Source organism: Panthera tigris, chromosome B4 (genome assembly GCF_018350195.1).
Source record: "Panthera tigris isolate Pti1 chromosome B4, P.tigris_Pti1_mat1.1, whole genome shotgun sequence".
NCBI classification, from domain to species: Eukaryota; Metazoa; Chordata; class Mammalia; order Carnivora; family Felidae; genus Panthera; species Panthera tigris.
The window spans coordinates 136,690,533-136,717,636 of record NC_056666.1 but is presented as its reverse complement, the minus strand read 5'-3'; the positions used below and the strand labels follow the sequence as shown (position 1 = coordinate 136,717,636).

The 27,104-nt window shown below is 53.1% G+C and overlaps 2 long non-coding RNA genes across 2 annotated transcripts; one reads left to right on the top strand and one right to left on the bottom strand.

Moving 5' to 3' along the window:
• Positions 1-3,407: 3,407 nt before the first annotated feature.
• LOC122240164 lies at positions 3,408-4,448 on the bottom strand. Its single transcript, XR_006219524.1, has 3 exons — positions 4,349-4,448; positions 3,901-3,963; positions 3,408-3,560 (listed from the first exon to the last, which is right to left on the bottom strand). It is a non-coding gene; the product is annotated as an uncharacterized LOC122240164 (long non-coding RNA).
• Positions 4,449-4,506: 58 nt separating this feature from the next.
• LOC122240163 lies at positions 4,507-22,598 on the top strand. Its single transcript, XR_006219523.1, has 6 exons — positions 4,507-4,741; positions 10,471-10,716; positions 18,906-19,109; positions 19,496-19,670; positions 21,352-21,535; positions 22,278-22,598. It is a non-coding gene; the product is annotated as an uncharacterized LOC122240163 (long non-coding RNA).
• The last annotated feature ends 4,506 nt before the right edge of the window (positions 22,599-27,104 follow it).

Sequence of the window (27,104 nt, the reverse complement as noted above, 5' to 3'; positions counted from 1 at the left end):
TATTCTGTGTTCATAAACATCAGAGTAATTAGGGAATGACAAACACCGTTTTCCTTTCCGTAAACCGGAAGCAGAGGAAATAAGATTTCTTTCACCAGACCCTTAGTTCTTTCCTTTAGAATACAAAATTCTAAAGTAAATCATGGCTTCCTCTCGCCCTGCCCTGAATTTTAAGGGTTTGACTGCTTAAATTATCATTAAAACTTAATGCAATTAAACTCGCTTGGCTCTGTCGAATCCTGATTTACGCACATCTGTTTGTATGCTCGTGGACACCCTGACAGAGCGTGTTTTTATACGGGGTCAAGATATTAAGTAGACCTGTTTCTGCACTAGGCCGTCGTTCCTGGGAGCAGGACTGTCTAGCGAATAGGAATATATTATAAATCACATTTTTTGTGAGCCTGACAAAGCTTAGCAACCCTCGCCTTAGGGAACCTGTCCAATTTGTCAGTTAAAATTTAGCCTTCTGATATAAAACGAGCCCGTTCATGTTGTGTGAGGGCTGATTCCTCGCGGAAAGAATCTGTTTGGGATCTGCGGGCAAAATGCAGAGTGCTAGTCACATAGGGTGCAGTGTGGGAACCTCCGCAGAAAGCTCGGCAGTGTTTCCTCAGTTTACCACCCGGCCCCTCAATCCCTCATCCCCCCAGGGCCCACAGCGGCGGGCGGACGGGCCTCCGAAAACACCAGGTTCGCATCCAGGGGAATTTCTGCCTTGCAAAATGAGGACACGGATGGGAATCTGTTACTTTCGTGAACAGAACAATGGAAACACCGAATCCAAAAACAATTGCCCAGGCAAAAAGCATTTCATTGAAAGGAGAGGGTGAAGACACACATTTCTGTCCACATTTGGGTCTAGACGAGAACAGGCCCTTCTGAGATGGCGGGCAGAGGAGTTGATGCTGGACCCTATCATTTGGTGGTTCGGAGAGTGTGCTGGGGACAGGTCCCCCCGGGGCCCCCAGGGAGCCGTGCAAGGGGACTTGATTCTCAATAACAACACTACTCTGGGGGGCAAAGAGGATGTGGTCTCTAGGGCCACAGCTCCAAATCCTTTGTTCCCTCGGTGCCCCACACGTGTGGTCTCCCCACCCAAACCCAGGGGGAGCCCAGCTCCGTCGGCTCTGTCCCTGAGGGGCCAGCAGCTCCGGCCAGCCCTCCAGAGCCTCACGGAGCCCCTGCTGCAGGGCCCGGCACCCGCAGGGGGGCTAAAATCACACGTTCTCGGACCCCACCCCAGGTCTTCTGACTCAGGATCCCCGTGGCTCGGTGATTCGGCTGCTCACCAAATCAGGAACCACGGAGCAGGCCTTGGCGGCTTGGTCCAGTAGCACGCGCAAACCGGCCATCGTCACACCGAGGGCTCCGCGGTGACCTCTGCGAACACCCGGGACGCAGGTTGGAATCCGTTGCTTTCACGAACAGGACAGTGGCAATGTCGGATCTGAAATGGTCCCTCGGGCTGAGCTCCCTTCCGGCCCCTGATGGGTCCCTGCAGAGACTCGGGTCCCCCCCCCCCCCCCGGGCTCTGCGCCCACCTCTGACCGCTGGGTGCTCCTCCCCAACAGAGAGGGGAGGAGCCTGTGTAAACCCCAGGCACCGTGCGGGTGGGGCAGAGGCTCAAGCCCGGGTCGGAGCCGGGGGTTCCAGGACCACCGTCCCTCAGGTCTGTCCCATCTGGAGTCACACAGCATGCTCTGCAGGGGGCACAGCAGGCCTGTCTTCGAGCTAAGCCAGCAGGAGCGAGACGGGCCCAGGGCATCGGAGGAGCTTGGCTCTGGGCCCACTGAGCATCTCCCTGGCCGTGCTGCTTCGGGTCTTTTGGTTAACCTCTCTGAAACCCAAGTGCTGTATCTACAAAGCAGGGAATGGGAGCCCCTCTCCGCCCCTTCTCAGGAGTGAAAGTGCTCTAACCATGCCCGCGGCGAGGGGTGGTCCTGCCCCGCTCTCTTCATCCTCCCCTCCCCTCCCAATTTGAGCCCGGGCAGAGCATAGACACTACTCTGGTCTTAGTCCTAAGGTCTTGGTAACGTGAATGCCTGGGAGCCCCCAAAGCTGAAAGCGGCTGCCACAAATCGCCACACGCACAAAGCCGCCAGCTGACCCCCCTGGACCACCGGCAGTTCCCCGTTCTGGAACTCTCTCCCGGGGCTGCGAGCCCTATGCCTTCGATATGAGCGGGTCTCAGAGCAGGCGCGGACATGCCCAGGAGGGGCATTCACGCACTCCTTCCGAGCAGCACCTCCACAGCCCCCTTCCTCGGGGACGCAGGGACTCTTCCCCAAGCCCCCTTGACCCCCTCGCCGGAGGCCAGGACCTGCCCCAATGATGCTGGCCGGCAGCTCGGGACAGACCCCTCCCTGGGCTGACCAGGGACCAGAAGGGCTGAGAGTGTGCCTTACTGACCACCCCAGAGGCCAGGGCACTGCTGTCCCCACCCGCCCCGAGGAGAGAAAGCTCACAGCATTTCTCAGGCCCTGCCCCGGCCCCTGGGTTAAGGAGGGTGAGGACAGTTTTGCCCTCAGAGACCTTAGGACCTGACCGTGAAGCTTCCTCCTCGCTTGCCTACCCAGATCTCCAAGGACCAGGAGGATTGATGCACAGGGGGAGGAAAGGACAAGAGAGACTCCCTCGCTCCCCCCTGCTGACCCCACTGTGCCCTGCTGTCCAAGGACAGCCACCGCCCCGCGCTCTCACACCTCCATGGCTTTCCTCCCTCAGCTCCCTGGGCTTCTGCGAGCTTCTCTTCATTCCAGACCCACCTCAAAAGCCACCTCCTCCAGGAAGCTTTCCCCGATCCCTCCCCTTGAACATGCACGAACCACCCGAGCCTCTTTGCTTCCACCTGGCATTCTGGTGGAATGCCAGGCACCTCTAGCTCACACATGAACTTGGCTATGGCTTTCCTGTCTCCCTTCACACAGCACCTCCCTGCGAGGACTGTGTGTATCCAATCTAGAGACATTTTTGAAGCGCCTCTCCTGGCCGGCGCTTTGCCAAGCGGGCCTCACCTTGCAGTGCAAGCTCGGCCTTGGAGACTCGGCCTCTGGAGACTTCTCTCCAAATGCATGGGGTGACGGGAGACAAGGGATTCTCCTCTGTGGCCTCGAGAGAAGGGGTGGGTGGCCTGCGTGAGGCCAGCGACATCTCCTCGGTTAAAGTTCCGCGGAAGGGTCTGAAAGCACCCAGTACCTAGACCAGGGGCCAGAAAGTGGATATGCTACCAACCGAGCCGCGATCCTGTTGGCCTCTGTTTCTCTGGCCGCCGAGACATCAGCGGTGTGTGGAGATCCATCCAGACAATGCTCTCAGCAGCCCTTCCAGGCAGGTTCCATGACTGATCCCGGCTTATGGAGGAGGAAGCCAAGGCACAGAGAGGTTAAGCAACTTGCCTGGGTCGCACAGTATGCAGAAGGTGTGCTGCAGGGGTCCCTTGCTGTTGGTCAGCACTCTGGCTACCCAGGCTTGGCTGCATGGCCCAGGGCCCGACTCCAGCCTCACACTCCCTGGATGGCAATGATCGTGGATACATTTCCTTTGAGGCACCAGCCATCCTGAGAGAAGGAGGAGGCAGTCGTGAAGAAAGGGTGTCTAACATTTTTAACATTTATTTATTTTTGAGAGAGAGAGAGAGAGAGCGTGAGTTGGGGAGAGAGAAACAGGGAGACACAGAATCCGAAGCAGGCTCCAGGCTCTGAGCTGTCAGCACAGAGCCCGGTGCAGGGCTTGAACTCATGAACTACAAGATCATGACCCGAGCTCAAGTCAGACGCTTAGCCACTGAGCCACCCAGGAGCCCCCCGCCTCCCCTGACGGGGCTTCTATGCAGGTGGTCTGGATCTATGAGGAGGGCCAGAGGCGAAGCCCAGCTGGGACGGTTCACCTCTTCCTAACCTTGGCGGTGACCCCCAGGCTGGGTGGGCGACCGAGGAGAAAGCGCTGACTCACTCCAGCCACCTGGAAGAATAGGAAGGTGGGACACTCCCTCGGTGCAACCCCAGCCTCCCGGTGTCCTGGCCTTGCCCGGTTTGCATCACCGCACAGAGACCTTTAACCTCTCTGCCCCCGGGCAGCACCCTCCAGCTGGTGACCCACACCTCCTCCCAGCCCTGTCCGTGTGCCATGAAATGTGGACATCCTCGTGGGTCAAACAGAGGGACTTCGCCTCTACTCAAATCTGTTTGTCAAACCGAAAGGTGCTTTGTGTTTAAGTCCAAGCACCCTTAATGCATTTTCCATTCTCGACAGAAACCACAGCCGCCAATTAGAAAAAGAAAAAAAAAAAGAAAAAAAAAGAACCCAGCCTCCAAACCACGAAGCACACGTCTCTTGCCCGGTTTACCATTTTCTTTGATCCATTAAAATCTGAGAGCCAGTCTTCCTTGGCCTCTAGAGTGAGGCAGAGAGGGAATAATTATCCATAAAGTGGCCATCCGAGTGTTTGCTTTGTGATGAAAGCAAACTTTCTAGAACTTGGAATGAAGAAGGAATATGTAAGCCTCTCCAGATCCCATCAATAATAGTACAATGAATTAATGATTTACTCACGTTTTATGTGTCTATTTGCTTTGCTATTCATAAGCATACATCGTTGCCTTAGTAACCTTGACATCAGACTGAACTTCATCTCTCTGGGAACTGAAGGGCACCTCTCAAGGAAAGGCACACAGCTTCTTGGGCTTTTTTTTCGGTGTTTGCAAAGGAGAAAATGATGAATGGACATATTCTAAAGGAGGTATGTCTCCTCTTTCCTTTCCTTCCCATTACCACTGAAATGTGACGTTTGATACACCTACTGTATCGACAGGTAATCCCACCACCACGTCTCTCTCAAACAGTGCCTTCGGTCTTAACCAAATAACACCGCTCCCGCCAATGCGTGTCATTCATTTACAGATGTCGTATGCGCACACACAGGCACACACATGTATATTACATACTCCATCGGCTTCTTACCGACGGACAAAAATGTTGATTTGATTTCTCAGTTGACTCAAACAGCGTCCGCGCTCACAGCGCCTCGTACGCGGCCGTGGCGCAGACGTCGTCGCAAAGGGTAGGTCCGTGAGGATGGACGTTTCTGGACGTGCCGAGTAAAAGCCCACTTATCCACAACAGCCCAAATGGCAGCAAGTCAAACTTCCTTGGCGTGGATGCTCACAGAGGAATCTGGTCAGACAGACGAACGTAGGTGGCCAAGAATAGAATGGGTATAGATTTGGACTCAGCACTCGCTCTGTTAACTTTTTCTTCGATCTACCCACTGCCGCTGAGGATTTTGTCGTTTGCCTTTTGGGGGACAGGTTACAAAAGCAATGGAGGAGAGGGCAAGGGGGGATCCGTTTGCTGGGGAAAGACCGAAAGGGACGGTCGATGTTTTCTAACAAGTGGAAACCCGGGCCGTCGGAACCGTTTCGCACATCACGGAATGCCTTCTGGTGTCATAGGGCTTCTACTCTTCTGCAGTCGTGGCCCTATCTTGGGTCCGAGATGCGCCGGTCGCAGTCAGGTGAGGCTTAGTGGTAAGAAGCCATCTGCCTGCACCCAAAGGAAGGCATCCCTAGGGGACAAGACACCGTCCTGGGCGCTGGAAAGCCCCTGGTCTAATTGGCTAGATATTGGGATGGCAACTAAATGGGGTGCAGTAATAGGGGAGCACAGAGGAGTGGGGGCCCCCTTGGCTTGAAGGGGTTTGGAAAGGCATCACCTGGACACAGAGGTTGAGCAAGGCTTTGGCAGGTGTATACGAGTCAGGGGAGAAGACGTTGTTTTATGGCAGGTTCCAGCTTCCAAAACGATCACTGACCTTCCCGTGTTAGCAAAACGCACCAAAAGCAAACAGCTCACCAGTGTTAACCGCGTGGCTCCATCACCCCCGTGGGCTCCCCTCCTGGTAACTGTAAAAGCCAGTGAGGATTTCGCTTCTCAAATACGTATCGGAGTACGTGGAATATTAACCTAGGGTTAGCAGCCCCAGCTTTCACTGCTCGTGGGTCTGTGTGGTTGGATTCCACGGGGCGTGGGGGTGGGAGGAGAAAGAAGTGCTCACTGAAATGGTCCGTTTCACCGATCCCAGAAGTCCTGCTTGTCTGACACTGGCTGGGGGTCTGAAGTTTTAGGCAGAGAATGCAAGGACATTCCTGAGTGGAATCGAGCTGGCCCAGGGCCCAAACCGTGAGAAACCACTAAAAATATCCCGGTTTTTTTTGTTTTTTGTTTTTTTTAAACCAAACTCGGCCCTCACTTGTCGACAACCTGACCCTGGTTTTGAGGGAGCGGACCCAGCTTGCTTGAAGGTTGGTAGGGGGACCTGAGACCGTCCCGTCCTGCCTCCTACCCACTCAAGTTTTCCGGGAAAAACTCGACCAACGCTTTTCATAAACCGTTTCCACCACAGGTCAGCCTACCTGTAGCGAAGGTGCCTGGTGAGTGAGCCGGGAATGGGAGGTGGCTAGAGGCAGGAGGAGCTGGGCTGCCGCCATCCACCCTGGCCAAACATTACCTCCCTCTCCCCCGCCCCGGACGTTCGGCCACTAAGCAAAGAAGCGGGGCCTTGGAAGGCTGTAGAAATTCCTGGAGTCACGTCTCTGTGCTATCTCTGAAAAGAAAGGAAATAGCTCAGTTAACTTGATTGTATTCTGAAGGGTTTAGAAAGAAGGGTCAAAACCAGCTGCTTAAGATCACTCGGCAAATGGAATATTCCTTGTCTCACCGCCGTCCGTCTGGTCGGGTTAAGTTCACGCAAAGAGGAGGCCTTGAACATTTCTGTACATATCGGGATGGCCACACGAGGGGTCCCCGGTCCTCTGCGGAGGGATGAGGCCGTCTGGGGCTTGTCTGCACTGCCATCAACCAGTGCCTTCTCGGGGCCCAGCTACAGGACTTTCCTCCGGCCGCACGGGGGTCTGGCTTGTAGATCTCTGCCCAGCTCCTGCCCCCCAGGCTGAGAGCCAGTCATCCGCCTCTGGTTTTCCCTGGGAACCCTTTCTCTCTCTCTTTTTGAAAGACCCAGTCATGGGACCTTCGACTGGACATTTCAAAAAAGAACGATCCAATGTAATCAGAGCAGGTGGTTTATAGAATATAGTCTCTTGATTAACCCCCATCCGAGAACATACGTTTTTCAAAGTATTGAGAGGCTGTACAGCATAAGGGTGAAGGACAAAGAGTCTGGCCCAGCAAATGCTGGTGCTGCCGCTGCTGACCGCTCTTTGCCTCAGTTTCCCCCGCAGCTATCTGTGTCGTAGGGTTTTGGCTTACTGCCCGGCGCTCCCCATCTCGGTGCCTGTGACCCGGTGTCCACGTGTCGGGCCAGGGTGGTCCCACTGTCAGCATCTCCGGGGGTCAGAGTCGCTGCTCCCGGGAAGCAGCAATCAGCTGGCTCCTTCTCGGGTCCGAGGCATCTATGAGCCCAGGCCCTCACTGGGTCCTCATTTCCATGACTAATATTTTCCAGGGTCGACCCTGAACTCCACGCGAAGGTCGGGGGCTTCTTGAGACAAAACAATGGCAGCACATTCTGGCCTGGGTGGTTGGAAGTTAGGTCACCATCCGGGGCTACCACCGGGGGGTTAGGAAGACAAACACTAGCGCCCCCGCCCACACACCCCTGCCCCCAGGGAAGGCCCCCCCACCCCCTGCAGGCCGCAAACCTGAACACAATGCCTTTCTGTTTCCAGCGCTCCGGGGGATAAAGAATCACTTTCAAGATGGGGTCAGCCAGAGGAAAATTAAACAACTTGCCCCTTGACCCCTGGGGCAAAGGGCAGGTTGGGTACTTCTCTCATCTGCGGTGGTGGGGGGGGGGTGGGGGCCAGGACAGTGAGCAGCTGAGGCAGGACTCTGTCTGGTCTGGTCTGGTCTGCTGGATGGAGGACACCAGATCCGGGTCCGGGGCGCACGGGCCCCTACAGGCGACCTCCAGGAGGCTCCGGGGTCTCCCGGTGCCTGAGCTCTGTTCTCCCCACACTTTTGTCTTCCTCTTCCTCTTCTGCCTCCCCATAGAGCACTACGATGGATTCCTTTATTTCTCGCTCAGGATCTCTCTCTCTCACTCTGGGAACCCTCCTTTTCAGCAAATTCTGTTCTTGTTTTACAAACGCGGTATCTTCACCCACCTCGCGAAGCGTCTTCCTTGGCGATCTCCGGGGGTCTTGTTTTAGCTCTTGCCTATTTCCTTAATTCTCTGTGACGCAGGGCTTCTGCTTCTCCGTCTGTTTGCTTCGGTCCCCACGGCAGCGGCCGTCCTCCTAGCCAGACTCCTCGGCCGCGTCTCCCGCTCCGCGCTGAGGCACCAGGCCGGCGGGGACCCCACGGCCGGGGCAGGCCTGAGCGGTGGGTTTCAGGTGGGAGCGGCTCCCAGGTGTCAGACTATGGAAAGCTGGTCTTTAGGGAAGAACTTGGGTGGGGGGGTCGGTGCAGGGAAGGTAGTGGGGCAGGTGCCTAACCACCCGGGGTTCTCAGCAAGTGGCCGGGCTTTGAGTGTATCGTGGGGAGACCCGCGCCCAAACCTGCCTCCGCCACGCACAGCTTGGGCGAGTCACTAAAGCTCTTGCCGCCCGTATTTTCTCATTCGAAAGGAGATCCATTCCAGGTACTGAGTCGCCGGCCCCGTGCTCCCTCTGCTCTGTGTAGCGAGGGCATTGCACGGGCCCCGTAGCCACGACGCGCACTGTTCATCCGACCCCCCGCAGATTCGGGAGAGTCCCAGCAGGTCTGCAGGACGCAGGGGCCCCGGTGCCCAGGCCCGCATGCAGCATGCACGCAACGAGCCCTTCCTTCTTCCAGCCTTTGTCAGCTGCACCAACCCCCCCACCACCCCCCCAGCACTTCCTCAAGGACAGACCCTCTGTGCTTCCTCCTAATTGTAATTTACCTCATTTGCATGTGGCTTTTTCATTATAATTCCCTGAACCTGGGCTGCCGTGTTGCCAGGGCAACGGAGAGAGCTTTCCAGCCTGCTCCCTGCTGGGGGGGGGGGGCGGGGAACCCCTGGCCCGGCTCCAGCTGTGCCCTGGGCCCCCCTGAGAGGGCACAGCCTGCAGCTGTCTCCTGCTTGTTTTGTCTTTCTGCAGGGTCTCTGTGACCTTTCTGCGCACCCGGACCCCCTGGTCCTCTCCGGGCCAGCTCGGAGTCGTGCACCCCTCCTCCGACTCGGGGACCCCTGTTCCCACCAGGGCCAGCTGGGCTCTTGTGACGCCCAGCGAGGCAACGTGCATGAAGCACAGGGCACACGGGATCGCCAGGACCCGTGACAACGGTCACCTGTTGTCACGCTCCAGCGGGGCCCCCACGCCACACCAGGAACTCGACCAAGCTCTGCCGCCCCCCTTCCTGCCCAGAGCCGGCCCCCCCAGCCCCTCCGTCTGCTCTCCCTCCAGCTACCGGCTCTCGGCATCTGTGCCCCGGGCGGCAGATGCTGTCCTCCCCTCTGTCCCTCCGAGTCCTCTCTTTAGACTGGAACTTTAGTCCAGGGTAGAAACTGGAACTCAGGTGAATCTCAACTATGGCTTAATTACAGTCCTTGGTTCTTGACCCGCTCTGCCGAACGGACCAGTGAATGAATGAGTGACCGCCCCCCCCAACCTGCTCACACCCCTACCATCTACTTCAGAGATGTGAGTTTTTAGGCTTCCTCACGGCTTATTTGGGATACTCAGCGACGAAGGGCAAGGACAAGATGGGGTTAAAGGAGCCACTGTGAGCCCCGAGTTCCGCACTTTCCCCTGTGTTAGTAAGGGGCCCAAGTGGCTTAACTTGCCCAGCTGACCCCTTGGAGGACAGAGGACTGTGCTAGGAGATTTATGGAGTGTGGACAGGGTGGGAGGTCATCTGGGAGGTCAAGTGCGTAAACTCTAGCTAACTCTTACCCGGCTAGACTAGTTAGTGGTGGCCTGCCTGACCACCGAGTGTGGCCGGCCCCACCTGATTTCTGACGGAGCAGTGAGCGAGGGGTGTATGGGGGGGGGGTGGGAGGAAACCTAACAATAACTCTCCATATTGCAGACCAAGCATAAAAGGTCGCATTTCTTTTTTTTTTAAATAAATACATTTTATTTATTTGTTTTAATTTTTTTTAACGTTTATTTTTGAGACAGAGAGAGACAGAGCATGAACGGGGGAGGGTCAGAGAGAGAGGGAGACACAGAATCGGAAACAGGCTCCAGGCTCTGAGCGGTCAGCACAGAGCCCGACGCGGGGCTCGAACTCACGGACCGCGAGATCATGACCTGAGCCGAAGTCGGACGCTTAACCGACTGAGCCACCCAGGCGCCCCTAAAAGGTCGCATTTCTAAAAGCTGAACTCATCCACACTTTTTGGGGGGCAGGCTGGGGGTGTTAAGGAACAAAGGGACAAAAAAAAAAAAAAGAGAGAGAAACTCTGCCTTTTAAACCCAGCTCAGCTTCTGACCAGCTTTGTGACCTTGGTCCAGTCACTTACGTGCCCTTTTCTCACGTCTCCAGGGGTCTCAGGAAAAACTGTGATTCGGACCCACATCCATAGTTCGAATGGAGAGAACGTATGATAAATGACAACCACGGCCTTGATTGCTCGTGAACACGGCCAGCTCACGGGTAGGACCCGGTGCCCGGCTGGGTCCTGTTCACACCACAACCCCAGCACAAGGCGTGCGTTACTATGCCCACGTTGTCCACCAGGAGGCAGACTCGGAGCCCTGAGAGGACTTGTCCAGACCCAGCAGCTGCCAGGTAAGCGTCTGCAGGTCTCTGTGTGTTTACTGTGGTAGGTTACTCGCTTGGAGCCATTTTCAAATGACATATGCTGGACCCCCCTCAAGGGATGTGGTGCGTTCGACTGGATGTGCCTCTAACAGCTGTACCGGCGTCAGCAAAACCAAAAACCAAAAACAAGAAAGGAAAAACAAAAGAAAGGCATCTTTTAAGGATGGATGCAGGGTATGGGGGCGCCCGGGTGGCTCAGTCGGTTGAGCGTCCGACTTCGGCTCAGGTCATGATCTCGTGGTCCGTGAGTTCGAGCCCCGCGTCGGGCTCTGTGCCGACGGCTCGGAGCCTGGAGCCTGCTTCGGATTCTGTGTCTCCAGCTCTCTCTCTGTCCCTCCCCCGCTCGTGCTCGGTCTCTCTGTCTCTCTCTCTCAAAAATAAATAAATATTAAAAAAATTAAAACAAAAGGATGCAGGCTGTGTCGGAGGGCTTGCTCTGTAGCCACTGGCGCCCCCACGCGTCACGCTGTTTTTATCTCCGTTTTGTGCGCTAAGTGCATCTACTGTTCCCGCCGTGAAGTACGATCGCTGAACTTGGGGGCAGCCACCGCAGCCCCTGCCACAACTCCATTTTGCTGAAGTGAGTGAGTTTACCTTTCAATCTTTCTCCAGGGTTTCTGAGTCGTTTTCAGGTTAGCTCTGGCAGGGGGACCGAAGCAGAGCATTCCCCACCACGGCAGCCGTGCACCCGTCGTCGGGATCAGGAACCGCCCGGGCTTCTGGAGATGTTTTCCAGAAGCCAGCATGCCCCCCTGCAGCATTTTCATCGATTTCTTGGATCCCATTTGCTTAGCGGTTTGGGGCTTTGTTTTGCCTCCTACAGTCCCAGAGAAGGAATCCAGGGTGAGACCCACCCAGAGGAGCAAAGCCGCGGAGGCCACTCCCTTTGCCACGAAACGTGTGTGGCCGATGCGCTTGCAGATAAGCCCGCGGTGCCAGGGGAGGGCGCGGGGTGGAAAAACACAGCGCAAACCCGGCCTCCACCCCGTCCCGCCCGGAAGCTGGCAGGAGGGGGGAAGGGGGGCTCTGCGCATTTCAGTATCTTCAGCAATTGCTTTCACTGCCCTCGGACGTCGTTTGCTTTTTCGTTTTGTTTGGCTTCTATCTACACCCCCTCCGCTCTGAATCAAGAGGCCTGGGCCGCGCTGGCTGAGGACGTGCGGGTGCCTGCAGTGCTGGGCTCAGTGCCTGCAGTGCTGGGCTCAGTGCTGCTCGGGATGGGATAAAGCGCCGTCCGCTGGGGTGGGTGTTTCGTGGGACATAAAAGAAAGAGGTGACAGAATCCTTACTCCGAAATACACACAAAATGGGACCCCACGTGGCACAAGGGTCCTCACCTAAACAGGGTTTGCGCTTGGCACGGGAGGCCCCTCACTCGGGGTCCTCCAGGCCCCCCCTGCTGGCGTCCTCGCCCGCCTCCCTCGTCTGCCCTGAAGGAGGGGTGGGCGTGCCTCCCCACGGCTCTTTCCTCTTTCTCACGCGCATGTTCCGTCCTGGAGCCTGGCAAAGCTCTGCCAGAGATGACTCAGGCCAACGTGTTATCCAGCCGAGCTGCCAGGATCCCTGCTAAGATCCAGCCAGTACAGTCACGCGGGGCGGCCGCTGCTACTCACCTGCGCGGCTCCCAGAACATTCCCCGGCTTGTCTGCTCTAGAACCGGGGGGTGCTGGGGAAGAAGAGAAGAAGCTGGCTGACCCCCTCACCCCCATCCCGGGGAGAAGCGAGAGGGGGGTGTGGAGGGAGGACAGAGGGGGAGGAGGAGACACAACTAACACCGTGCCAAGTTCTCGGCCGGAGGCTGGGAGGACGGCCAGGAGCAAAACAGATGTGCCCACGCCTTTGGGGAGCTTGCGGTCTAAAAGAGGCAACACATATACATTACAAGAGGACACAAATCACAAGAAGACTCATCATGTGATGGCAAGGTATGGTAAGTTCTAGAAAGAAAAAAAGAAGGAGATGAGAAGACGGGATGGACGGTTATAAAGGGGAACAGGTTTGCGTTGGGAGAGGGGTCAGAATGGACACTTGGAAATGGGACATTCGAGGGAGATCTGGGAAGGTGGAGTGAGCCGGGTGAAGAGGCCGGGACAAGCGTGATAACTGAGGGAACAGCACAAAGGACGCCACGCTGGGAACGTGGTGACCATCGGACCATCCGACGAACGGAAAAGAGGCCACTGCACCTGGAGTGCCGTGACCAAGGGAGAGGGTGGCTTGCTGTTCTGAGTCCACACACGTAAACACATGATATATTCTCCTCCGTTTAGCAAGCCTGCCTTGGGGACTGAGAACCCGGTCCACCTTTAAAACCTTGCGCTGTTGTGACCGGCCGGGATCTGAATCCCGACTTACAAGCTGGTAGGACCTTGGCTTAATTCTTAGAAGCTGGGTCTCCTGGCTGTCAGGTGGAGCTAACGGCACTTGGCCCAGAGGATGGGGCTCTGAGTTGGTTGGGAAAAGGTGTGGGATGTGCCCAGTGTGCTGTGAGGAGCTACGGTCCCCGCTCCAAATAGCCACCTCCACCTGCAACCGGGGACCTCCGTGTCCAAAATAAAAGGGGTTTGGTGCTGCGACGGCTCCTCCCCGCTTTGCTTCTTAGCTTCTTCGGGATCTGAGTAAGGGAAGGAGGCATTATTTATTGGGACCCTTCTGGAAACTCACAGAAAAACAAAAAAACAAACCCAACCACCAGGGGATGTGGGAGACTATCTGCTCCTCATTTAAAGGAGGGAATTAACAGAGAAGCTGGAAGGAAAGGTGTTTTTCTGTTCTTTCTTTCTTTTAAAAACAATTTTAATGTTTATTTTTGAGAGAGACAGAGACAGAGCCCATTATTTTTGAGAGAGAGGGAGACAGAGACAGAGACAGAGCAGGAGCAGAGAGAGGAGGAGACACAGAATCCGAAGCAGGCTCCAGGCTCTGAGCTGTCAGCGCAGAGCCCGACGCGGGGCTCGAACTCGTGAACCACAAGATCATGACCTGAGCCTAAGTCAGATGCTTAAGGGACTGAGCCACCCAGGAACCCTATGTTTTTCTTTTTTTTAAAGGACAAGTATAAATGTACTAAAACCTACATTATACTCCTGTTTTGTCAGTGCTTATACTAAAATTGGAATGATATTGGGGCGCCTGGGTGGCTCGGTCGGTTAAGCGTCCGACTTCGGCTCAGGTCACGATCTCACGGTCCGTGGGTTCGAGCCCCGCGTCGGGCTCTGTGCTGACAGCTCGGAGCCTGGGGCCTGCTTCGGGTTCTGCGTCTCCCTCTCTCTCTGACCCTCCCCTGCGCATGCTCTGTCTGTCTCTGTCTCTCAAAAATAAATAAAAACGTTAAAAAATATTAAATTGATGAAAGAAAGAAAAAAAAGCCCTGCCAATCTTTTTGAAGATGACGTTTTTCAGAGATGAAGGCTAAAACAAATAGGTCTTCAAAAGCTGAGAGAATTAGTCACCAGGAAATCAACATGCACGAAATCTCATAGGAAGTCCTTCAGGCCGAAGGAGAGGGACCCCAGATGGAAGCACCAAGCTGCAGGAAGGAACGAAGAAAAGGGTAAATATAGGGTAATATTAACTACGTAAAGCAATGATAAGTGACCTAATGCTAAAACGCATGATATCCATAGCACCGGGCTGGAAAAGAGGTTAAGTGGAGTCACAGACCACGTACTAAACCAGACCGTACGCTGGGCCCCAGAGCAAGTCTCAACAGATTTCAAAGGGCTGAAATCACACATTTCATTCTCTGTGCATTCTCTGACCACAGTGCAATTAAACAAGAAATTAATAACAGAAAGATAATTGGAGAATTCCCGAGTGTTTGGAAATTAAGCAACGTACTTCTGAACAACTAACTCATAGGCCAGAGGAAACATCACAATGGAAGTTAGCAAATACTTTGAATGGAATGATAATAAAATAAACGTATTGAAACTTGTGAGGAGCTCCTAAGGAAGCGTCTAAGTGAGAATTTTTAGTGCTAAATGCATGAGCTAGAAAATAAGGCTGCTGGGGGCGCCTCGGTGGGTTAAGCTTCTGACTCTTGGTTTCAGTTCAGGTCATGGTCTCACAGTTCATGGGCTCGAGCTCTGCATCGGGCTCTGCGCTAACAGTGAAGAACTTCCTTGGGATTCTCTCTCTTTCCGGCTTCTCTGCCCCTCCCCCACTCTCTCTCTCAAAATAAATAAACTAAAAAAATTTTTTTTTTAATTTACAAACAAGAAAATAAGGAGGCTGGGAGTCAGTGATATAAGCTTCTGTCTCATGAAACTAGAAAAGCCCAATAAGTTAAATCTAAAAATGGAAGGACAACTATAATCAAGAGAAGAGTTGACATCAATGAACTAGAGAAGAGAGGCACAATAACAACAACAACAAAAATAGCAAAGCCAAAGTAGGTGTTTGAAAGATTAACAAAAGCAGTAATCCCATCAAGACTAATTATAGGAAAAAACAAAACAAAACAGAAAAAATAACCCCAAATGTTTTTCACCTCAATATCAGAAATGAAAGAGGGCCATCACTACAGACCCTAATGACATTTTAAGTGGGATGACAGGATATTATGAAACGCTTTATGCCAACAAAAAGGACACCCTCGATGAATGGACACATTCTTTAAAAACCACAATTCACCAAAACTAATTCAAGAAGAAATGGAAAATCCAAAGAATTCTATACTGTTTAAAATGATCAAATCTGAAATTAAAAACCTCCTGACAAAGCGAAATCCAGAGTCATATGGCTTCACGAGTCATTTTCTAAACCTTTAAGGAAAAAATAATACCAGTCTTACACAAGCTCTTGTAGAGAACAAGGAAATAGGAACACCTTCCAATTCATTTTATAAGGTCAGCCAAACCCTGACATTAAAAGTTGACAAGGGTATTATAATAAAAGAAATTTACAGAATTATATCTCTCATGAATGTAGATGAAAATCCTAAATAAAACATTAGTAAATCACATCCAGAGGTATTAAAAGGATAATACTTCTTGAGCAAGGAGAGTTTATTCCAGAAATGCAAGGTTGGTTTAACACTTGAAAATCAATCAGTGTAATTTGTAATAGCAACATCCATCAATTAATAATAAAAATACATACCCTTAATCTGATAAAGAGCATTTTAAAAAACTCTACTGTTAATGTAAATGAAACTACCAAGCACTTTCCTCTTGCCCACTACACCATTTCTGTTCAACATGGTACCAGAAGTCTTAGCTAGTCCAATAAGGCGAGAAAAAGAAACAGATACAAAGAAAGTAAGACTGTTTTTATTTTCAGATGGCATACTTATGTACTAGAAAATCCCAAAGAATCTACAAACTACTAGAATCAATAAATGAATTTAGAAAGATCACTAGATAAAATGTCAACATATGAAATTTAGTTTACTTCTGCATACTAGCAGCAAATGACTAGATGATGAAATTAAAAACAATTTATAATAGGAATGAATCTTTTGAAAGATGTGCAAGATTCACACTGAAAACTACAAGACATTTCTAAAGAGAGATTAAGGAAGGACCTAAGTGGCGAGGCATACCACATTCATGGATTGGGAAGTTCAATATTATTATGATGTCAAGTCTCCCAGACTGATCTATAGATTCAATGTCATTTCAATCACAATCCCAGTAGTGTTTTTGTAAGGCGTATTGACAAACCGCTTTATATGGAATTGCAAAGAACCTAGAATAACTGGGACGATGTTGAAGAGAAAGAACAAAATTGGAAGACTTACTCCAGTAGATATCAAGATCTACTATGAGTAACCAAACTTAAGCGACAGCAATTAAACAGTGGGGTATTGCTGTTAGACTAGACATAGACCCATGGGATCAAATTCAGAGTTCAGAAACAGACTCACACATACGTGCCCGCTTACTTTACAATAAAGGTACGTAAGCAAGACAGTAGAGGAAAGGATGGTCTTATCGATAAATGAGTTGGATATCCATGTGGAGAAAAGTGGATCCTGACCCCTACCACGTAGCATGCGCAAACATTAATTCAAGATGAATTATATTCCTGATAAGAAAGGTAAAACAATAAAGTTTCCAGAAGACAATATCATCATGACTTTCAGATAAGCACAGATTTCTTTTTGTATGTTTATATATTTATTTTGAGAGAGAGGGAGAGAGCAGGGGAGGGGCAGAGAGAGAGGGACAGAGAATCCCAAGCAGGCTCCATGCCGTCAGCGCAGAGCCCGACGTGGGGCTTGAACTCACAAACTGCGAGATCATGACCTGAGCCGAAATCAAGAGTCGGATGCTTAGCCGACTGAGCCACCCAGGCGCCCCTGGATAAGCACAGATTTCTTAAACGGGACCTAAAAGCTATTAATCATAAAAGAGCTGATTGATAAATTGGGCCCCATTGAAATTAAGAAGGTCTGTTCACTAAAAGAAAGCAGTAAGCGGGTGAGAACGTGAGCTGCAGGCCGGGAGAAGAGGAATTCAGAAAAGGACTCACATCTGGAAGGCACACAGAATCTTTACAAATCGGTAAGAGAAAGGCCAGCAACTTGTTCAGAACCGGGCGGAAAACCGGAGGCGATCTCTCACCAAACAGGCTCTCCAAATGACAGAAAGTGGAATGAAAGGGACTCGGCGTCGTTACCCATCACACCAAAAAGTCAGGTGACAACCACAAAACGAGCTATGGATCGGTTAAGAACGTACTCGACGTCATAGAGCCGACTACCCTGGCTAGACTGCAAGTGCCTGACCACCCTGGGGTTTGCGAGGCTGTGGGGTGGGGGAGCCTCTCCCGCGATGCTGCACGTTGGACAAGCCTTCGGCCTCCATTCTGAGCCAGCGATTCCCCTCCTGCGTTTATACCCTTCAGAAATGGGTGCCTGTGTCCGGGAAAAGACACAGACGAGGAAGCACACGGCAACTGGTGATAAACTGTCGTTCATGCACACACTGGAATCACACCAGGATCCAAAAGAATGTCTGAGGCACGATACCGAACTACAAAAAGGCCAGACACAGAAGAGGGCATCCCACATCATTCCATTTATACGAAGTCCAGGAATGAGCAGAACCGTGGCAGAGGTCGGGACAGAGGCCACCTCTGGGGGCTGGGCCATGAGAGGTTTCTGGGTACTAGAAATGTTCTGTATTTTGGTGGTGATCACACGGGTGTATACAAACATAAAGATTCTTAAGTATATATATTTTTTAGTTTTTATTTATTTTTGAGAGACAGAGAGAGAGAGACAGAGCAGGAGCAGGGGAGGGGCAGAGAGAGAGGGAGACACGGAATCCGAAGCAGTCTCCGGGCTCTGAGCTGTCAGCACAGAGCCTGATATGGGGCTCGAACCCACGAACGGTGAGATCATGACCTGAGCCGAAGTCGGACGCTCAACCGACTGAGCGCCCCAGGCGCCCCTTTTTAAAAAACAATTTTTTTAATGTTTCAGAAATCACCTTTTTAAGAGAAATTATTGTGGTTGGGGAAAAAAAAAAACAACTTCTGTGAGCCTGATTATTTTATTAAGCATTTTATGAGCAGTCTTACGTATATTCTTGTAGGGGAACAGCTCCGTTCTGGCCCCTGCCTGCACCCGACACGGGTCACGTGGGCGAGGCTTGAAACACAGCTGGTCTGGGTCTGGGTCTGGGTCTTGGGGTCCTCCTGGACCAGAAGAGCATGGGGAGTTCAGGGGGAGCAGCTACCAGATCCTTTCTCACGGTCCTCCCTGTCCACCCAGAAGGCTGTCCTGAGTCAGCTGGTGACGCAGTGGGATAGCCAGCTTCTCACCAGCTCCCAGGTTCTCAGGAGGTATGAGGCTTCCCGCCCGGACCCCTCAGGGTGCAGGTGCAGGATACGAAGCCACTCCGCGGCCGTCCAGCGTCGCCTCCCCCACAACTCCCGTTTATGTGGCAGTCACCTGTCTCTCCTCTCCCTTTCTCTGCCTACACGAGCAACAAACTGTGTAAATCCAAAAAGGCTCATTGTTCTCTGCTGCCTTCGCCTCGCCTCGCCTCGCCTCGCGGCTGCCAATTCTTACATATGGAAAGCGGATCGTTTACACTCTGGGCGAAAAGAAGGGGCTATAAAGGGAGCTGGTATTTACTACAAGCTAACTGTGTGCCGAACACCGCACCCGGCATCACGCGCGTAACCGAATTTCCTTGTCGCAGATTTGTCCTCGGCTATGTTGGACCGTGATGACGCTCTCTGTGTATCTAATACTTTGTTGGCATCGTTATCACTTCTGCCCGTGTTCTGGGTGGCAGCCTGCCGTCCAGCAGAGACGAGGTTTGCAGAGCATCTGGGTCAAGCCCTTAAGAATCAGCGCTGCTGATCCGCCGGGCACCAGCCGGAGCAGTTCTGAGAAGGGGACGGTGAGCATTGTCCCTTAGAGGCGGCTGGAGGGAAGGGCGGGGACCAGCTGAGCACACGGGAGGGGGTCCGGAGTCTTGCTGCCTAAACCGACAGGACTGTATTTTTCGAGTAGGCTGATGGGGAAGAGGGTGGGGGAAGGGGACTAAGCACCAAGTACCACGCTAGGAGTGTTCGCGGGTAGAATCGTGGTCCCCACATCGATCTCAGAGAGGGTTAGCTGCGTGCCAACCGCACAGAGCTTGCCGGTGACAGAGCCAGGACTCAAATCCAGGCCATCTGCCTGCAAAGTCTGAGCCCCCCCTCTGTGGTACTCTGGCTGTTGGTAGCCGGTTGCCATGGGAACCGCATCCCTGCCCTGCCTCAGACTGCGCACCGTCACCTGCAGCTCAGGGGACAGCCCACGAGCGCCACTGGGTCGGACAGAAACCCCGCCAGGCTTCTGAGGGCACCAGCCGACCTTCCGTCAACTGACCTCGAGGGCCCCTGCGGTCGCCAGCCAGAGCCACCGGGTCCCCGCCAAACAAAGCCTCTCTGTGGGCCCCGCCTGTCATCAGCTTCAGGTGAAGCAGCGGGCATGTGTGTCGTCCCCTCTGGTCTCCCTCCTTTCCTGCCTTCTTCCTCAACGCCCTGTATTCTGATGACACAGCCCTCCTCCCCCCGCACCCCGTTGGGGGTGGGGGTGGGGGAATAACAAGCAAAATTGCGGATGATGATATAATACGACTAATGACGGGGAAAACGGTGTGAATACCTGCGGGCCACGGCGATGACAGTCGCCATGGGGCTGAAAGACTCCATTTACGGCGTTCCCGTCCGGGGCGGTCGCCCTGCTCTGCCGCTCGGCAGACGCGGGTCTGCTCTGGGGACAGGCCTTTGCTCACTCATCACGTTACGGCGGGATTGTGTTAGCCGCGCCCGGCGGTGGGGGTGGAGAGCCAGCCTCTGTGCTCCGAGGCCCCCTTGGAGAGTTCTAGAACACAACTAACTTCAGTAGGAGGGCAGAGGCGTCCGCGAGGAAGGCACTACATTTTCCCTCTACTAAGAATAAAATGGCAGAGACCGGCCTAGGGCATTTGTAGAAGACAGAAGTTTTGCAGGGTTCATTTGCAGGTGATTCCTTTCTTTTGTTAACTTTTTAAAAAAAAATTGTGGTAAAACCTACGCACTACAAAACTGACCACTTTCCCATCCCCACCGTCCACCTGCAGAACTTTTTCCTCTCCCCAAACTGGAACAGCCCCCGTTAAACAGTTCCTCATTCCCGGTAACTGCCACTCTGACCCCTGTCTCGTGAACCTGACCTCTCCGGGTCCTTCAGGTGAGTGGAATCATACAGTCCGTGTCCTTTTGCGTCCAGCTAGTTTCACTGAGCAAAGTGTCTTCCAGGTTCATCCACGTCATAGCAGGTGTCAGAATCTCCTTCCTTTTAAAGGAACATTGCCTACAATAGTCCACTGTAAGTACAGACCACATTTTGTTTACCTATCCATCCACCAAAGGACACTTAGGTTTCTTCTACCTTTTGGCTCAGGCATCAGGTGATTTCTATCGTGACGCCCTCTTCGCCCTTTACAATATAATGATTTTGTGCCCCATTTTAGAAAGGATATGAGATGACTTCCCCTAAAGAGCACGCTTTAGAACAGTACAGAGTGAGATAAAGGAGATCAGAAACAAGGCAGGAGGCAAAATTACATTTTCAATGTCAGCTAGGGTGTTACTCAATTGGACAGTAAATTTAGATTTGAGCCTCCTGGTGGCCAAAGTGAAAAGGGATATGTTGAGCCTCAGGATTCTGACAGCATACGATGCTTTTGTTAGTAAAGTTAGCGGAGTTGTACTATGACGGATCCACTGGCTGGTTTTTCTGAGAATTTATTTCTCAAGATATTTGTGAAATTGAAATGCGTTTTGTCTTAAATACCCTGGTGTATAGAGGGAAAACTAACAAAATAAAAATGATGAAAACAAAACTTGGTCCAGTAAGTTGCAACAGGTAATTAAAGAAACTGGCTTCGGGGTGCCTGAGTGGCTCAGTAGGTTAAGGGTCTGACTTCGGCTCAGGTCATGATCTCGCAGTTTGTGGGTTCGAGCCCCGCGTCGGGCTCTGTGCTGACAGCTCAGAGCCTGGAGCCCGCTTTGGATTCTGTGTCTCCCTCTTTCTCTGCCCCTCTCCTGCCCATGCTCTGTTTCTCTCTGTCTCTCAAAAATAAATCAATGTTAATTTTTTTTTTAAAAAAGAAAGAAATTGGCTTCTTCTGGGCCTGAAAGACCACTACACCATTATCCTGCTGGCCACCGTGTGTTGTTCATTGTGTCTCTGGCTCTGTACCTGTGCTTTTGAAGATGTGCAATCAAGATTTGCTTAAAATTTAAAATAATAATGGCATTATTATGAAGCGACATTTACGGAGAGCCCACAAAGGTAAGTCTCCAGGAGGGAGAAAAACCAGAACAGAGATCTCCGAGCTCCTCTTCTGGGCCAGGCACTGTGCACTGTGTTGTACATTTGCCGCCTTGCTTCCTTCTCCCCAAAGCCCCGCGAGGTAGTAATTATCAGACCCGTTGTCCAGATGAGAAAACTGACAAGTTGAAGAAAAGTCTAAGGAGGCTCTTGACCTGAGCTGGAGAAAAGCACTAGACTTGGGGTGGGTCCCCTACAGGGAGAAGGGAGGAAAGGACCCCTTTCCAGCGTTTTTAGCTCCAGACCCACCTATTCCGGAAGGCTTCACGCACCAGTCCTGGAGGAGCCTGCCCAGGTCCTGGGTCCACGGCCGTCACCTCGGCGGTTATTGTGCTGTTGTTTTTATCTCAGGCGTATTTGGATGTGGGGATTTGCACACAACTGAACTGAACGTAGTTGGTAAGGAGGAGAGACTCGTTCCACAGTGCTCATCAGGGCTTACACGCAAGGTGGTCTCTCCTCTGTGTCTGCAGCGGAAGGAGCCTGGGAGGGCCCCAGAGGAGGAGCTGCTAGGCTTGGGGGGGGGTGGGGGGTGGGGTGGGCGGTGCAGGTCCCTGGGCTTCTGAGGTTCAGGTTCGTCTTCTGCTGGGTGGTGACTGGTAATGACCTCCCAGTGCTGCCCGGAGATGGCGTGTGCCAAGCTGGTGATAATTCCCTAAAGGAAGCCATCCGGGTCCAGTCGGAAGCGTCTTTTCGTTTCCAGGCTCTGGCAGGAACAGACTCTGTGAGCACCAGCGGCTTCCACCTCAGAGCCCCGTCTCCTGCCGCCTCTCCCTCAGCACCGGAGGGAGCCAGGCCCCGGGTACGAACCCGCCCCACCAGGCCTCACCTCCGGCTGCACCCCTCTTCCTGTCGTACGACAAAGTGCCGCGAGATCCCATCTGCACTAGCTGTGCTGGGATGAATTTCTTCGTGTTCACCAACAACACCAATGTTCTCAACACAAGCTGCCTCGGTAGAGGCCGGAGTGGGTTCTCCCGGGACGTCAGTGCCGTTAGCACGCGGTCCTGGGATGCCTGGCGCTTTCTGGGCCGTGATTTTGGTTTGGGAGGCTGTGGGGGGCTCGGGTTTCCAGGGCGATGCTGCTGGGTGGGGGTGGGGGGGACCCTGCCAGCTCCTGACAGTAAAGGCTCATGCAGGGAGACCATGTGGAGGCTGTTTCTGTGAACAAAGGCACACTCTTCCTGCTGGGGCAGGCAAGAATTAAGCACCCACTGCACGCACATCGGTGTAGGAGTCAGAGAGCAAACGATGCCCAGGAGGGTGCTGTCTTGGGAAACCGAAGATTTCTTCTGGGATCTATCTGCCTTTGCACACAAGGAACATGCAAAGCAGGCCTTCGCCTCTTGGGAAGGATCCCAGGTCACTGGCGACTTGACAGACGGACTGGAATAATTCATCCGTGCAGGTGCAGGATCTGGGGCAGGGTGGCCGGAGCGCGGGACTCATTGTCGAGAGGGAGGGTTTCATGCAATAATACAATGTCAGGGTCAGAGCTGTCGGCTGATGTTGGCATTATAATTAGTCTGCTAACTGCTTAGATTTCCAGTTGAGGACGTTGGCCCTTGGCCGCTGCCCCGAGAGGGCTGTTTCGTGGCCACATTTGCTCGGTGACATTGCAATGGCTTCTGGGTCCCACCCTCCAGGTGACGCCCCTCTTCCTTGGCCCTATTCCGTGCCCGGAGCTCTGCGTGCCTGTCTCCTGTCTCCCCTCCCCTCCCACCCCTGCCTATCCTTCTCCATAATAGTCTTGCCCAAAGCCAAGGCTCCGGGGCAGATTCTAGGTTCCTGTAGAGGTGTAGGGTGGGAGAGAGGGGCAGGGGGACAGAGGTGCAGGCTTCCCTACAGCGTGGCTTCTGTAACGCACGCTAAGGTCACCCCAGGCTCACAGGCTTGCAAGCTGACCATACGCAGATACCACGTCCTTTGTTCTGGATTTCCTGCAAAGGGAGGGAGACAGAAGCCTGCGGGGCCACCCTATGGCGGAATGATTGCCTCACCTCCTCTACAACAGCCCTGGGCCCTCCCCTCCACTCCCGGCTCTCCAGCACCGGCTGCCCCTGCCTTGTCCGGGGAACAGCCAAGTGGGGAGAGGCCCTTGGGAATGTGTGTCTCACAGGATGGGACACCGGAGGCCAGAATCGTGGTGACGGTGGTAGGGATGGGGGTTAAAGAACCGAGTCCGGTTTGGGAACCATTTCCCTGCCTCCAGCAGCCCATATCAGGGCCCACGGCAGCCGTGCTCCAGAAGACAGGCCACTGAGGGACGGCCCGGCTCCCTGAAGGCCGAGGGCCCTGAGGGTGGGGTTGACTTGTCCCCCAGCATCGGGACTATGCCAGCACTCAAGGAACCGGCCCCGGCACAGGCACATCAGGCCCCAAGCTGTGTGGACCGTGGAGGGGGCTGCGGGGGGAAGGAAGCAGAGGCTGGCTTTCTAGAAGCATCTCAGGGAACCCAAAGGGAGAATGACCAAAGCCCCAAGGGAAACTCCTGCCTCTTCAGCCTCGCCGCACCGACCCTGGCAGGGCCTCGGTTCCAAGGAACAGCCTCAGACTTGACCCGGCGGAACAAACAGGCAGTGGCAGGGGCCCCTGGGCGCTCGGGTCCAGCCGTCCCGTGAGCAGAGTTGCACACAGAAGGCCCTGCACGCTGGCGGGCGGCCCCTTCACACGGGCGCCTGGCGTAGAGGCGAGCCTGACGGCTTTCCAGGGGAGAGTGGGCGTCGGGCTCCCCGCTCCTAATAAGCACCTTCTCCCGGCGAGTTACCTGCACACAATTAATTGTGCAATTATCTAGGCTGGGTTGAGAAGAGTCACCATCAAGTTGTCAAGATAGGCCCTGGGATAAGAGTGTTTCTCTCTGCCGAGTGGAAAACATTCCTTTCTAATTTCCAAGTCCCCTGTGGCTGGCCGCAGGTAAAGCCACCTCTCGTCCTTTGGGGTTAGCCCCGCTTGGGTGTGTATTCATCATTTTTAAACCCTGAACGTGTTTCCGGAGGTATCCCACACACACGTGCTTTTTATCATTCTTACCACTTCTCCCCCCAGGGCTGGACTATTAACACAATCCGGCAAATATGGGATTTGAAGGGGACCAGCTGGTCCTGGGTTCAGGGCAGAGGCTGGAGGTCGGAGGCCGGGGGGTGGGGCAGGCGGGGGAAGCTGACTTGGCTTCTGGCCTTTGCCAACCCTGACCCGCGAACTCACAGACGTCACTTCGGAGAAGACCATCGGTTGAGTTTTTTATGCGAAACATGTTTTTAAATTTTTTTAACGTTTACTTACTTCTCAGAGAGAGCGCGACAGACAGAGCGTGAGCAGGGGAGGGGCAGAGAGAGAGGGAGACACAGAATCCGAAGCAGGCTCGGGGCTCCGAGCTGTCAGCACAGAGCTCGACGCGGGGCTTGAACTCATGGACCATGAGATCGTGACCTGAGCCCAAATCAGATGCTTAACCTCGAATCTTGATGTATTTATTTTTAAGTTTATTTATTTTGAGACAGAGAAAGAGTGCAAGTTGGGGAGGGGCAGAGAGAGAGAGAGAGAGAGAGGGAGAGAGAGAGAGAATTCTAAGTAGGCTCTACACCATCAGCACAGAGCCTGACTCGGGGCTCGAACTCACGAACCACGAGATCATGAACTGAGCCGAAGTCGGACACTTAACCAACTGAACCCCCAGGCGCCCCTAGAAAGTCCTGAATCTTGGGAGACCAGGAAGCTCCCCAGAAGCTGCCCCTTCTTCTGCTCCCACTGCCGGCAGCTCTCACTGGTCACGGTGCGGTCATGGGTCATCACGTGCCTTGATGGGCCCGCACGTGTGAGCGTCGCCTCCATTCCTGTCTGGTGGCAGTGTGTCACAGGCTTCCGTAACAGATACTGCAGACGGAGGCTTTAACATTCATAACTCGCTGTGCTGGAGGCTGAAGTTCAAGATCTGGCTGCCGAAAAACTGGTTTCTGGTGACGCTCCCTTCTGGCTTGTAGATGGCCACCTTCGCATCGTGTATGCATGACGTTCGTATGAGATCTCTGGTGTCTTTTCTTCTTCTTCTAAGGACACGAACCCTATCTGGTCAGGGCCCCTCCCTGATGACCCTGAATCACTTCTACAAAGACCTCGTCTCCAAAGAGTCACTCTGGAGGTTAGGGTTTCAACATACGGATTTTGGGCAGGATGGGGGCACAATTCAGTGCACAGCACGGTGGTTTTCCATTCTCCATCCAAAAAACACTTCCTGAGCTCCTATTCTGTGCCTGACACTGTGCCAGGGGACATCAGAACAAAGATGAGCCTCTGCTCTCGGGGTACTTGCTCTCCGGGAAGGGACAGGCACACGAATAGACATTTATTTATTTTTTATAGGTTTTTTAAAAGTCTATTTATTTTGAGAGAGAGACAGAGAGAGCGAGCAGGGGAGGGGCAGAGAGAGAGGGAGAGAGAGAGAATCCCAATCAGGCTCCCGATGCAGGGCTTGAACTCATGAACTGTGAGACCAGGACCTGAGCTGAAACCAAGAGTCAGATCCTTAAGTCACTGAGCCAGCCAGGTGCCCCATGAATGGACATTTAAACAAAAAAATTTTTAATGTTTATTTTTGAGAGAAAGAGGGAGAGAGAGCGTGGGCGGGGGAGGGGCAGAGAACGAGGGAGACACAGAATCCGAAGCAGGCTCCACACTCCGAGCTGTCAGCACAGAGCCCCACACGGGGCTCGAACCACGAGATCATGACCTAGGCCAAAGTCCGATGCTTAACCGACTGAGCCAGCCAGGCGCCCCGACCCATGAATGGACAGTTAAGGTACGATTCAGCAAACGCCTACCACAGGAAGACTCCAAATGCACAGAGAAGGGAAGCACTGGTCACACCTGGGAAACTGAGGGAGGTGTCTCAGAGCATCTGGAATTTCTTTTTTAAAGTTTTTTTTTTTAAAAAGTAGGGGCACCTGGCTGGCTCAATCAATGGAGTGTGCGACTCTTGATCTCGGGGTTGTGAGTTTGAGCCCCACGCTGGGTATAGAGGTTGCTTTAAAAAAATTCTTAACCGGTGCCTGGGTGGCTCAGTCGGTTAAACATCCAACTTTGGCTCAGGTCATGATCTCCCAGTTCGTGGGGTTGAGCCCCGTGTCAGGCCCTGTGCCGACAGCTCAGAGCCGGCAGCCTGCTTCGGATTCTGTGTCTCCCTCTCTCTCTGCCCCTCCCCTCCTTGCACTCTGTCTCTCTTTCTCTCTCTCTCTCAAAAATGGCCTGGTAGTTATGGGGTCAGCCATTCATAAGTGGACACCAGTGACATCAGATACTTTTACAGTATTGTTGAACCTATACCTTCTATACCTAAGAGTTTTCCATCCACCCCCAACAAAAACTCTGTGCCCATGGAACACTGACTCCCTAAGACATCTGCTCAGCCCCTGGAGACCTCTACTCTACTCCCTATTTCGAGATAATTTTCCCATTCTAGGTATCTACTTCTTTTAATTAAAACCATACAACAGTTGCCCTTCTGGGTCTCGCTTATTTCCTTCTTTTTTAT